The sequence below is a fragment of the Aegilops tauschii genome, chromosome 2, assembly GCF_002575655.3.
Source record: "Aegilops tauschii subsp. strangulata cultivar AL8/78 chromosome 2, Aet v6.0, whole genome shotgun sequence".
In the NCBI taxonomy this organism is placed as follows: Eukaryota; Viridiplantae; Streptophyta; class Magnoliopsida; order Poales; family Poaceae; genus Aegilops; species Aegilops tauschii.
The window spans coordinates 491,360,401-491,371,412 of NC_053036.3; positions in this window are offsets into that span (position 1 = coordinate 491,360,401).

Consider the following 11,012-nt stretch of genomic DNA (forward strand, 5'->3'; position numbering starts at 1 on the left):
CTTAGTTTACACATCATAGTTCTGGTTATCTCATGTCGTCCTGTTTTTCGTACATATTACATCCTCCTTTCATGTGGTTGTCTAACATCAAAGTTCAGTCCGTCTGTATCACGCATCAATTTGTTCTGAAGAACTAAATTGTTATTTGTTTTTCTTGTCGGTTTGACTTAACATGGCACAGAGAAAGAGGAAGGAACACAGAATGACAGGGAAAGCGAAGCGGAAGAATCCAGCAGATTCTGCTGGTACTGATGGTGCACTAGAAGGTCAAAGTCCAGCGGAAAATTGTACAAACAGGGTATCCCATGCTAGACGAGCTGCAGAACAAGCCAAATAGAAACCAGTAGCTGCCACCAAACAAGCAGAGACAGCCCTAGTTGTTGCAACACCTTCCACAGTACCACCAGCTGCACGAGTTACTCATTGGTCAACTCAGCTAGCAGCACGTTCCCAAGCTCCCTTGCCACTTGACACTACTTCCGAAGCACTCTTGACAAAAGACCAGTTGGCAAGATCTGATGAATTTTGTGAGCTTCAACAGCAAGAAGGTAGTTGCTGGAGTCAAGTTACAGTTGCATGCTTCTTTATATCTACTCTCACAGTTTGATGTACACTAACACTTCCTATGTTTGTTGTTGTACTAGCACCTAGGCGCAAGAGGAAACAAACATCAGGGATAATGCTCGATAGGTTAACTAAATCTAGAGAAGGGAGAATGGAGATCCGTTTTGAGGCAAGTTTAAAAAGGCCACGTGATGCTACAGAGTCAGCCAAGTTAGTATCAGAGGCAGCGGTTGCCGTTAGGTGTCATGTACGTATTCTCCCAACATGGATTCAGTACAGGAATGACAAAGACGAAACCCAGTTCAACACCTTCCTCGACCATTTATCTGTAAGTATGGTTATGTATGGAAACTAGTAATATCGTCTTGCTCTGTCCCATACTTTCTAGGTTGCTGATAAGAGACTCCCATAATTTTCAACAGATGAGGTTCAAGTTGGATAGCCAAGATGATGCAACCAGACAAGCTTGCACCCATGTTTTCAAGTCTGCTCTGCGATAGTATCGGTATAACTTGAGGAAAACTCACTTTGAAGGCAAGGCTAACAATGAACTTTCCCAAACATCTCAAGTGGAAAATATATCGGATGAAGACTGGAGAGGCCTCGTTAAACACTGGTCTGATCCAAAGTATTAGGTACATTATATATATATGATCAGATCACATGTTGAAGTCCTATTTGCGCATGTGCCTCACAAATCTATCTTCTTGTAGGTGAACTGTTCAAAGAACAAGGCCAACCGTACGAATGTGAAATTCCAACGAACGACAGGATCTCGTAGCTATATTGCACACTGTGAGGCTCTTGTAATTAGCTGTTGTTTCACTCTTTTCGCTGTACCATATTATCAGATCTATATTGACTTGTTCCAAATGCAGAGGAAAGCCCGCAAGGACCAAAAAGTACCTGAACCAAATGTTGTGGAAATCTTCAAGGACTTTCACACCAGCAAGACGAAGGGCATGACTACACCAGTCAAAGCCGCTGTTGTGAGTCCTTAATCCTCATGCCTTTTAATTACTACTTACTCTGACTTGCCTTGAGCTGCATGGTTTGCAGCCAATGTCTATTACTCTTTTCAATTTTATACACAATTGTCTTAGCGTATCATTGCACCTTACAAGGTTTAAAAGAGAGGAGTGATGTTCCTTTGATCTTGATCTGTAATCTAGTTCCGTACTAGACTTGCCCACACAACGTAACAATTGCCTGTTTGTCTGTTCTCAGTTGTTTTGTGATATGAATGATGTCATACTATGCTTACCGTATTATAAACGTTGTCTCTTTATCCTTAGCTGTCAATATAATGTGAAGAAATAGGCAATACATTAGCCATGGTACATGGTCATATGTTTGCAACCTGGTTTTATTATGTACTTTGCAGTAAAATACAACTAATATTTTACTTGGGTTCACCAGAATAAGTTATGTATATAGACCAAAGCTATTTTGTTTGGTTTTGCTGCCTCCTTAACATCTTCTGTTCTGGTACTACTAATTTAAAAACTCAACTTTTTAGCAAGCTATGGAAAAAATGGTGGAACCGCCACCTTCTGAAGGTGGCGAGGCAACTATAACCGCAATGTCAGCTCTTGCTGCAGTGGGTCAGTGCCTGTCCACTAACAGTGCCAAAAGCACGTTCCTGCGTAATACTGGGTTGGTTGTTAAGGCAATCTCGTCCAAACTACCTCAAGATCAAGATATGCAAGCTCAAAACAATGTTATATCTGTGCTCCAGACACAAGTCCATTCCCTAACAGAGACCCTTTATGAAACAAGGACAGACATTGTTCGATGTCATCAAGATATGCATGGTTTTGAAACCAGACTATCAGACATTTGCTATGTTGTTCAGGAGCCTATGAGAATGAAGGCGAAGGTTATGGTGCTCCATCACACAATACATCATGAAAACGTAATAGTCCTGTCAAATGAACTTAGCTTCTGAACTTCTGGTGGTGCATTTATCTGCCAGACTGTTAACTTTTAAGCCAACCTTCCTTTTGTTTTATAGTTGTAATTTGTTTTGTTGCGATACAAAATTTGTTCTTAACATGCAGCCACCGGCTGAAGAAAATAGCAAGCCATTTTTGTATAGTGTAGGGTGTTCCCTATATTTGCACTGGTGGCGATCTTTGATGCCAAGTGGATGTAATCTGTGCAATCACCTTAATAGCCTAGCATTAGTTTCGGGCTTATTTATTTCCTAGTCTTCTTTTTCCCTGGTTTGCTAGTGGCCGCAACAACCATGGGCCATATATGGACTGTCGTAACCTTGACCCTGCTACAGGCCATAGGATCCATGGGCCTCCTACAGGCCGTCGATAAATGGGCCTCCAACAGGGCCGTAGAATCGTTGGGCCTCGGGCTGTCGGATAAATGGGCCTACATGGGCCGTAAATGGGCGTAGTTGGTATCAGCTCAGCATGGTAATAGGCCGTTAACAGGCCGGAGGACAGCAAAGGCTTAATTCTGTCACAGGCATAATGGGTCGTTTATGGGCCAGAGTATGGGACGGGCTGGAAACGGCGCAACGGGTTAACAGGCCACAAACGGGCCGACTCTTGCCATGGGCCGAATTTGGCCCATTAAGGGAACATGCCAGTAATGGACCAGAAGTAATCGAGGGCCGGAAAGGAGCCCAAGAACATATGGGCCGTCAGTAGGCCGAAAGCTAACATGGGCTGGAAACAACCCATGTGAATCATGGGCCATTAATGGGTACAAAGAAATTTACTGTTCATTATGGGCTAGAGTCACCGTGGGCCTCTAAAGGGCCTAAAGATGCGAAAGGCCTCATATGGGCCGAAAGACGTCATGGGCCATACATGGGCCGAAAGTGAAACGGACTGGTGTTATATTCGACGGCCCACATGACGTTGTTGGGCCGATTTTGGGTAGGCCCTAACGGGCCATGAGTTACCGGGTCGTAAAATGGGCTATTTGCGAAGATACTGTTAACATGCTTTTCATGGGCCAGCCCGCTAACTTTTGACCAAGTCAAATGGGCCGGCCTTTGTAAGCTAAATGGCCCAGTAGTGGGCCGTCACACGTGTCGACATATCATAGGCGACTATCTGACCCACTGACGAGCTGACACGTGTTTCCTACGGCCAATGAGAATTTTACACATGGAAAATCCCCATTGGTCCGCACTATTAACGGGTTATCGGATCCAAAACCGGACCCGATAGCTTGACGGCGACCTGTTATGGTGGATGCCACGTGTCGGTCACCCTTGACGAAAGCACTTCTATGACGTGCGATTTATCATCATGGAAATGGACACTTCCGTGATGATAATTTTGGTTATGTCATGGAACACTTCTACGACAACACAAGTATGACTATCTTGATTCTGTCATAAAATCGTCATGGATGTACATGCATGACAGAAAATGTGACCTACTGTGACAAACACGTATCAAAACGGAAGTGTATTTTTTTGTAGTGCTAGCTCCGGCGAGGACGTTTCCAGAGAGGGCGGAGGGCGACGGGTGAGGGCAGTCGAGTCAGGTCGGCATGCCCAGACGCACGAACGCCGCCGGGGCTGGGCTGCCCGACGAGCTCCAACACGCAGAGCACACTCGATTCAGCCAGAGCGCGTGCATTGCCATGCCAGTGGTGCCATCACCACTGTGCCCGGTATGGAGAGGACAAGAGGGTCTGCCCTGAGCTGTCTAGTGATGAGTCCTTGCATCATAGAGGCTGTGGGAGTTGATGGATCAAGAGAAGGAGCCAAGGAGAGATGTAAGGCTTCACTGAAACTTTGCTGTATCAGACTGAATCATGTTACAGTGATCAACAAAGAAGAACTAAGGGCCAAATGAGATGTCTGTGTTGGGGAATGTAGCATGCAATTTCAAAAAAATTCCTACGATCACGCAAGCTCTATCTAGGAGATGCATAGCAACGAGAAGGGGAGAGTGTGTCCATGTACCCTCGTAGACCGAAAGCAGAAGCGTTAGGTTAACGCGGTTGATGTAGTCGAACGTCTTCACAATCCAACCGATCTTAGTACCGGATGTACTGCACCTCCGTGTTCAGCACACGTTCAGCTTGATGACGTCCCTCGAACTCTTGATCCAGCAGAGGGTCGAGGGAGAGTTCCGTCAGCACGACGGCGTGGTGACGTTGATGGTAATGTGATCCGCGCAGGGCTTCGCCTAAGCGCTACGATGCTATAATCGGAGGCGTAAACTGTGGAAGGGGGCACCGCACACGGCTAAGAGAACAATTGATGTGCCTTTGGGGTGCCCCCCGCCCCCGTATACAAAGGAGGAGAGGGGAGGCCGGCCGGCCCTAGGGGGCGTGCAAGTGGGGGGAGTATCAATAGGACTCCTAGTCCTAGTCGGCTCTCCCTTCCTTCCAACAGAGAGGAGGAAAGGGGAAAGAGGGGGAGAGGGAGAAGGAAACGGGGGCCGCACCCCCTACCCCTTGTCCAATTCGGATTGGCTGGGCGGGCGTGCCACCTCCCATGGCCTGCCTCCTCCTCTCCACTATGGCCCATGAGGCCCATTAACTTTCCCGGGGGGGGGGGGGGGGGGGGGGTTCCGGTAACCTCCCGGTACTCCAAAAAATCCCCGAACCTCTGCGGAACCATTCCGGTGTTCGTATATAACCTTCCAATATATCAATCTTTACCTCTTGACTATTTCGAGACTCCTCATCATGTCCATGATCTCATCCGGGACTCCGAACAAACTTCGGTCTCCAAAACACATAACTCACAATACAAATCATCATCGAACGTTAAGCGTGCGGACCCTACGAGTTCAAGAACTATATAGACGTGACCGAGACACATCTCCGGTCAATAACCAATAGCGGAACCTAGATGCTCGTATTGGTTCCTACATATTATACGAAGATCTTTATCGGTCAAACCGCATAACAACATATGTCATTCCCTTTGTCATCGGTATGTTACTTGCCCGAGATTCGATCGTCGGTATCCTCATACCTAGTTTAATCTCGTTACCGATAAGTCTCTTTACTCGTTCCATAATGCATCATCCCGTAACTAACTCGTTAGTCACATTGCTTGCAAGGCTTATAGTGATGTGCATTACCGAGAGGGCCCAGAGATACCTCTCCGATACACGGAGTGACAAATCCTAATCTCGATCTATGCCAACCCAACAAACACCTTCGGAGACACCTGTAGAGCATATTTATAATCACCCAGTTACGTTGTGACGTTTGATAGCACAGAAGGTGTTCCTACGGTATTTGAGAGTTGCATAATCTCATAGTCAGAGGAATATTTATAAGTCATGAAGAAGCAATAGCAATAAAAGTTAACGATCATTATGCTAAGCTAACGGATGGGTCTTGTCCATCACATCATTCTCTAATGATGTGATCCCGTTCATCAAATGACAACACATGTCTATGGTTTGGAAACTTAACCATCTTTGATTAACGAGCTAGTCAAGTAGAGGCATACTAGGGACACTCTGTTTTGTCTATGTATTCACACATGTACTAAGTTTCCGGTTAATACAATTCTAGCATGAATAATAAACATTTATCATGATATAAGGAAATATAAATAACAACTTTATTATTGCCTCTAGGGCATATTTCCTTCAGTCTGGGATGATTAGGTTAGGAAGGACTATAATCCTGGAGGTTTTGAGGAGAATTGGAGCACAAAAGAACAGGGTTGCTTTGTAACTGCAAAATTGGTCCAGAAAATGGATTATGATGATGTGCTCAAATGGAGAAGCCACTTGAGCTGAAATTTGGCAAGGCAGGGTTATTTGGCCATATGAAGATGCTGTAAAAAATTTTGTACCAAATGGACTTGCCAAAATGGTACTTGCTTCACAAACACCCTCACTGTCCAGAAACTTGCAATAATTTTGGTTATAAAATGGCTTGCAGAAATGGTCTCAAATTTGGTGGAGAGATGTTATTAGGGTAGGAGCATGATCTAGTAATTTCTCAGAGTTAATGAAGCAATATAAATTATACTTGCTTCACAACCTGAAAATATTAACAGAATCAAAGATTTGAAGTTGTGCTCACATTGTTGATTGGATTGAGCTGACAATTGGAGGAGGGTAATGATATGAGCACATGAAGAGGCATGCAAAGTTTCCACTCATTTAGATTCTCTTAGCCGGTACTTCCTTCACAATGGCTTCTGTTTGACAGAAACTTTGAAAAATCACTGAGGAAGTTTGGCTAGGCAAATGAAGTTGACTTTTGGCATGAGCCATGATCTGAACATAAAAGAATGCCCAAAAAGTTTGGGAGCAAAAAAGATAAGATACATGGCACTTCCTTCACAAAATGCCATTTAGGGCAGAATAGAAGAATGAATATTGGAGGAATATCTTTGAACTAGCAAAGGAAATGTTTGGGCATATTTGAGCAACATATGACCCAAAGAAATTATGATAATTATTTGGGAGTTTTTGGAGAGGCAGAGATATAGGTTGTTTCACAACCTAGGTCAGACAGGGTTATTCCTTTGATAGAAAAAAGGAATATTCTCAAAAAAGATTTAGTGAGATGTGCTAGAATGAAAATGACATGACCTTGGAAGGAGTTTGAGGATGATGAGCCAACTGGGAGAAGAAGAAATGAATATCTCCCAGGTTTCAAGTCCATAGAACTGATCCAAAAAGAAAATCAGAGCAAAAACCAAATAAATAAAAAGATAAAAAAGGAAGGGCCAAAAACCAGGGTCTTACAAACCTCCCCCCCTTAATAAAATCTCGTCCTTGAGATTTGGTTGCCCAAGGAACAAGTATGACTTGAGGACACCGTTTCCAACTCGGGTATCCATTTCCTTTATATGTTGTTCCCTCAGGAATTTCATAAAATCTGCTTACCTTGCTCTGGGGTGGTTTGCTTCACCTTTCCCAAATTTTGACAGGTCTTTGCTCATATACCAGATCCTTAGACTGATGTTGATACCTTCGTACCTGTCGGTGATATCCAAAGGGTTTGAGCATACATTTTCGTTTGGACATGAAAACCTCTTTACTTAGGTCATTGGGTTGTCCAAACAAATGCATGTCTTCTGGGTGCAAACAGTACTGAGAATCACGCCCATTCTTCTGAAGAGATCTGATTGCCTAACAGTGATAGTGACTCCTTTTGATTCGCTACTTTGGCTTGAGCAGGAGATATTTACCAAAGATCCGACTGCCTTCAGTCACGGGCAATATAATTAACGGTGTATGGGCATGTAGATGTAACATACCTCAGGCTTTGGGACTAGCCTGACAGAGATGCTGATGGGAAAATGCTTTTCCTGACAGATTGTCCCTGCACTCCAGTTTGCACGTGAGTATACCTGATTTGAGAAGTTTTTGCTTTTTGGATCACCCATGTCGTCGGTATACCCATCTGTGGCAATAGACTGTGGGATGTTTTAACACGGTTGTCAACATCAAACTGCGGAGGAAATATTGGATCTCTGAGGGTATTCCGTTGTTGATCCATATGGAATATTGGCATCCAACTGTCTTGGGTATCTGGTTCCTGCTGGCCGCAAAACCATCATACCTTTGCTTTCGCTCTCTTGTTCTGCCGATGATTTTCTTTGTCAGGGTATCTTACTGAAATATATTGTCCACATATGTGTTTGATTCTTCGTGCCTCCATAAATGTGGGTAGTGCAATCTTTATGGGATCATTACATGTGCTTGCTTTCTGACCTGGGTCCGTGCTACCTCTTGAGCACTGCGTTGGTTTCCCCTTGAAGAGGAAAGGGTGATGCAGCAAAGTAACGTAAGTATTTCCCTCAATTTTTGAGAACGATGGTATCAATCCATTAGGAGGCTACGCACGAGTCCCTCGCACCTACACAAAACAAATAAATCCTCGCAACCAACGCGATAAGGGGTTGTCAATCCCTTCGGTCGCTTATGAGAGTCAGATCTGATAGATATGATAGGATAATATTTTTGGTATTTTTGTGATAAAGATGCAAAGTAAAATAAAAGCAAAGTAAAAAAGCAAAGGAAATAACTAAGTGTTGGAAGATTAATATGATGAAGATAGACCCGGGGGCCATAGGTTTCACTAGTGGCTTCTCTCAAGAGCATAAGTATTTTACGGTGGGTGAACAAATTACTGTTGAGCAATTGACAGAATTGAGCATAGTTATGAGAACATCTAGGTATGATCATGTATATAGGCATCACGTCCGAGACAAGTAGACCGACTCCTGCCTGCATCTACTACTATTACTCCACACATCGACCGCTATCCAGCATGCATCTAGAGTATTAAGTTCATAAGAACAGAGTAACACCTTAAGCAAGATGACATGATGTAGAGGGATAAATTCATGCAATATGATAAAAAAACCATCTTGTTATCCTCGATGGCAACAATACAATACGTGCCTTGCTGCCCCTACTATCACTGGGAAAGGACACCGCAAGATTGAACCCAAAGCTAAGCACTTCTCCCATTGCAAGAAAGATCAATCTAGTAGGCCAAACCAAACTGATAATTCGAAGAGACTTGCAAAGATAACCAATCATACATAAAAGAATTCAGAAGATTCAAATATTGTTCATAGATAAACTTGATCATAAACCCACAATTCATCGGTCTCAACAAACACACCGCAAAAGAAGATTACATCGAATAGATCTCCACGAGAGAGGGGGAGAACATTGTATTGAGATCCAAAAAGAGAGGAGAAGCCATCTGGCTACTATCTATGGACCCGAAGGTTTGAGGTAAACTACTCACACTTCATCGGAGGGGCTATGGTGTTGATGTAGAGGCCCTCCGTGATCGATGCCCCCTCCGGCGGAGCTCCGGAACAGGCCCCAAGATGGGATCTCGTGGGTACAGAAGGTTGCGGCGGTGGAATTAGGTTTTTGGCTCCGTATCTGATCGTTTGGGGGTACGTAGGTATATATAGGAGGAAGCAGTACCTCGGTCGAGCAACAGGGGGCCCATGAGGGTGGAGGGCGCGCCTGGGGGGGGGGGGGGTAGGCGCGCCCCCTACCTCGTGGCCTCCTCCTTTATTTCTTGACGTAGGGTCCAAGTCTCCTGGATCATATTCTTCCTGAAAATCACGTTCCCGAAGGTTTCATTCCGTTTGGACTCTGTTTGATATTCTTTTTCTGCGAAACTCTGAAATAGGCAAAAAACAACAATTCTGGGCTGGGCCTCCGGTTAATAGGTTAGTCCCAAAAATAATACAAAAGTGAATAATAAAGCCCAGTAATGTCCAAAACAGTAGATAATATAGGATGGAGCAATAAAAAATTATAGATACGTTGGAGACGTATCAGTCCGCGCACATATGACATATACTCGGGGCTTGTAGCTGTACAAAGCTCGTTGTTGAGGCCAACCATACAAGAGGGTGACAAGGTTTCATGAGATTTCCTTGTTAGGTGCGGGGATAATGTCCTTGGAAGTCGTTGCCCAGACTATTGATGCTGCATTATTGGCGTTGGCTGTCGTCGATTCTTGCACCACATGAGATGTAGATCTCTGCTTATGTTTATTGGGCATGACTCATGAGGTTTTGTTGAATCCTTACATTCCTTATGTAAATTCCGCTTGATCATAGTTGTATTCTTGAATGAGTGACTTGCATGTCCGAGGATATATTCTCACCATATAGATGGAAAGATATGTTGCCGAACACTTGATTTCTGAAGCAGACATATGCCTTGAATGATTTGTACTTCTGACAAAAATGTTGCTGATCTGGTTCTTGAGATGTGCTGCCATATACTGCCAACTCACTGTAAAATCTCTGAGGGTGGTGCAATAGTGTGGTACCGACGTGGACTGATTGGCTTTACGAGAGAAGCCATCCAAGTAGCTTGCTGAGGAAGACTCGTTAGCTTGTGCTCGAAGCTTTAACCTGGGTAGCATGGAGAAGAAGTCTCGATAACCTACAGACGAACCTTGACCTGAGTATTGTGCTGTAGAAGCCTGGGTTCCGTATCTGAGAATCTTCCCGTCTGATTGCCTGTTGAGAAAGATTCAGCCCCTTACATCAGAAGTCTGTACCAAGGTATCTTGCATTGGAAGACTGGGTATCTTGAACCAGAATATGTCCATATATCGCACTGAGGAAAATTTAGGAGTCTTGCATCATAAGCTTCTTCCGATAGCGTGTGGAAGAGGACTGAGTTTCTCATATCCAACTTTTCATACTATGATATGCAGACTAAAAAACCATACACTCACCCATAATATTTTGTGTCTAGTTACTTGCATGATTAAAAATTATTTGATCATAGCACATTTTGGCTTTCCTCCCAGAATCTAGCCTAGTTCCAATTTTTGTTCATAGCTGAAGCAGACATTGTATACGAATCATACCATGTACCGGAAATGTACCAATGATTTTGATAATGGAGCTTGGAGCAACAATGGAGCTTAGGGTTGGAAGAGGTGGTCGACTAGAGGAAGAAGACACCCCTTATATAGTGGAGAGACAAATCCAA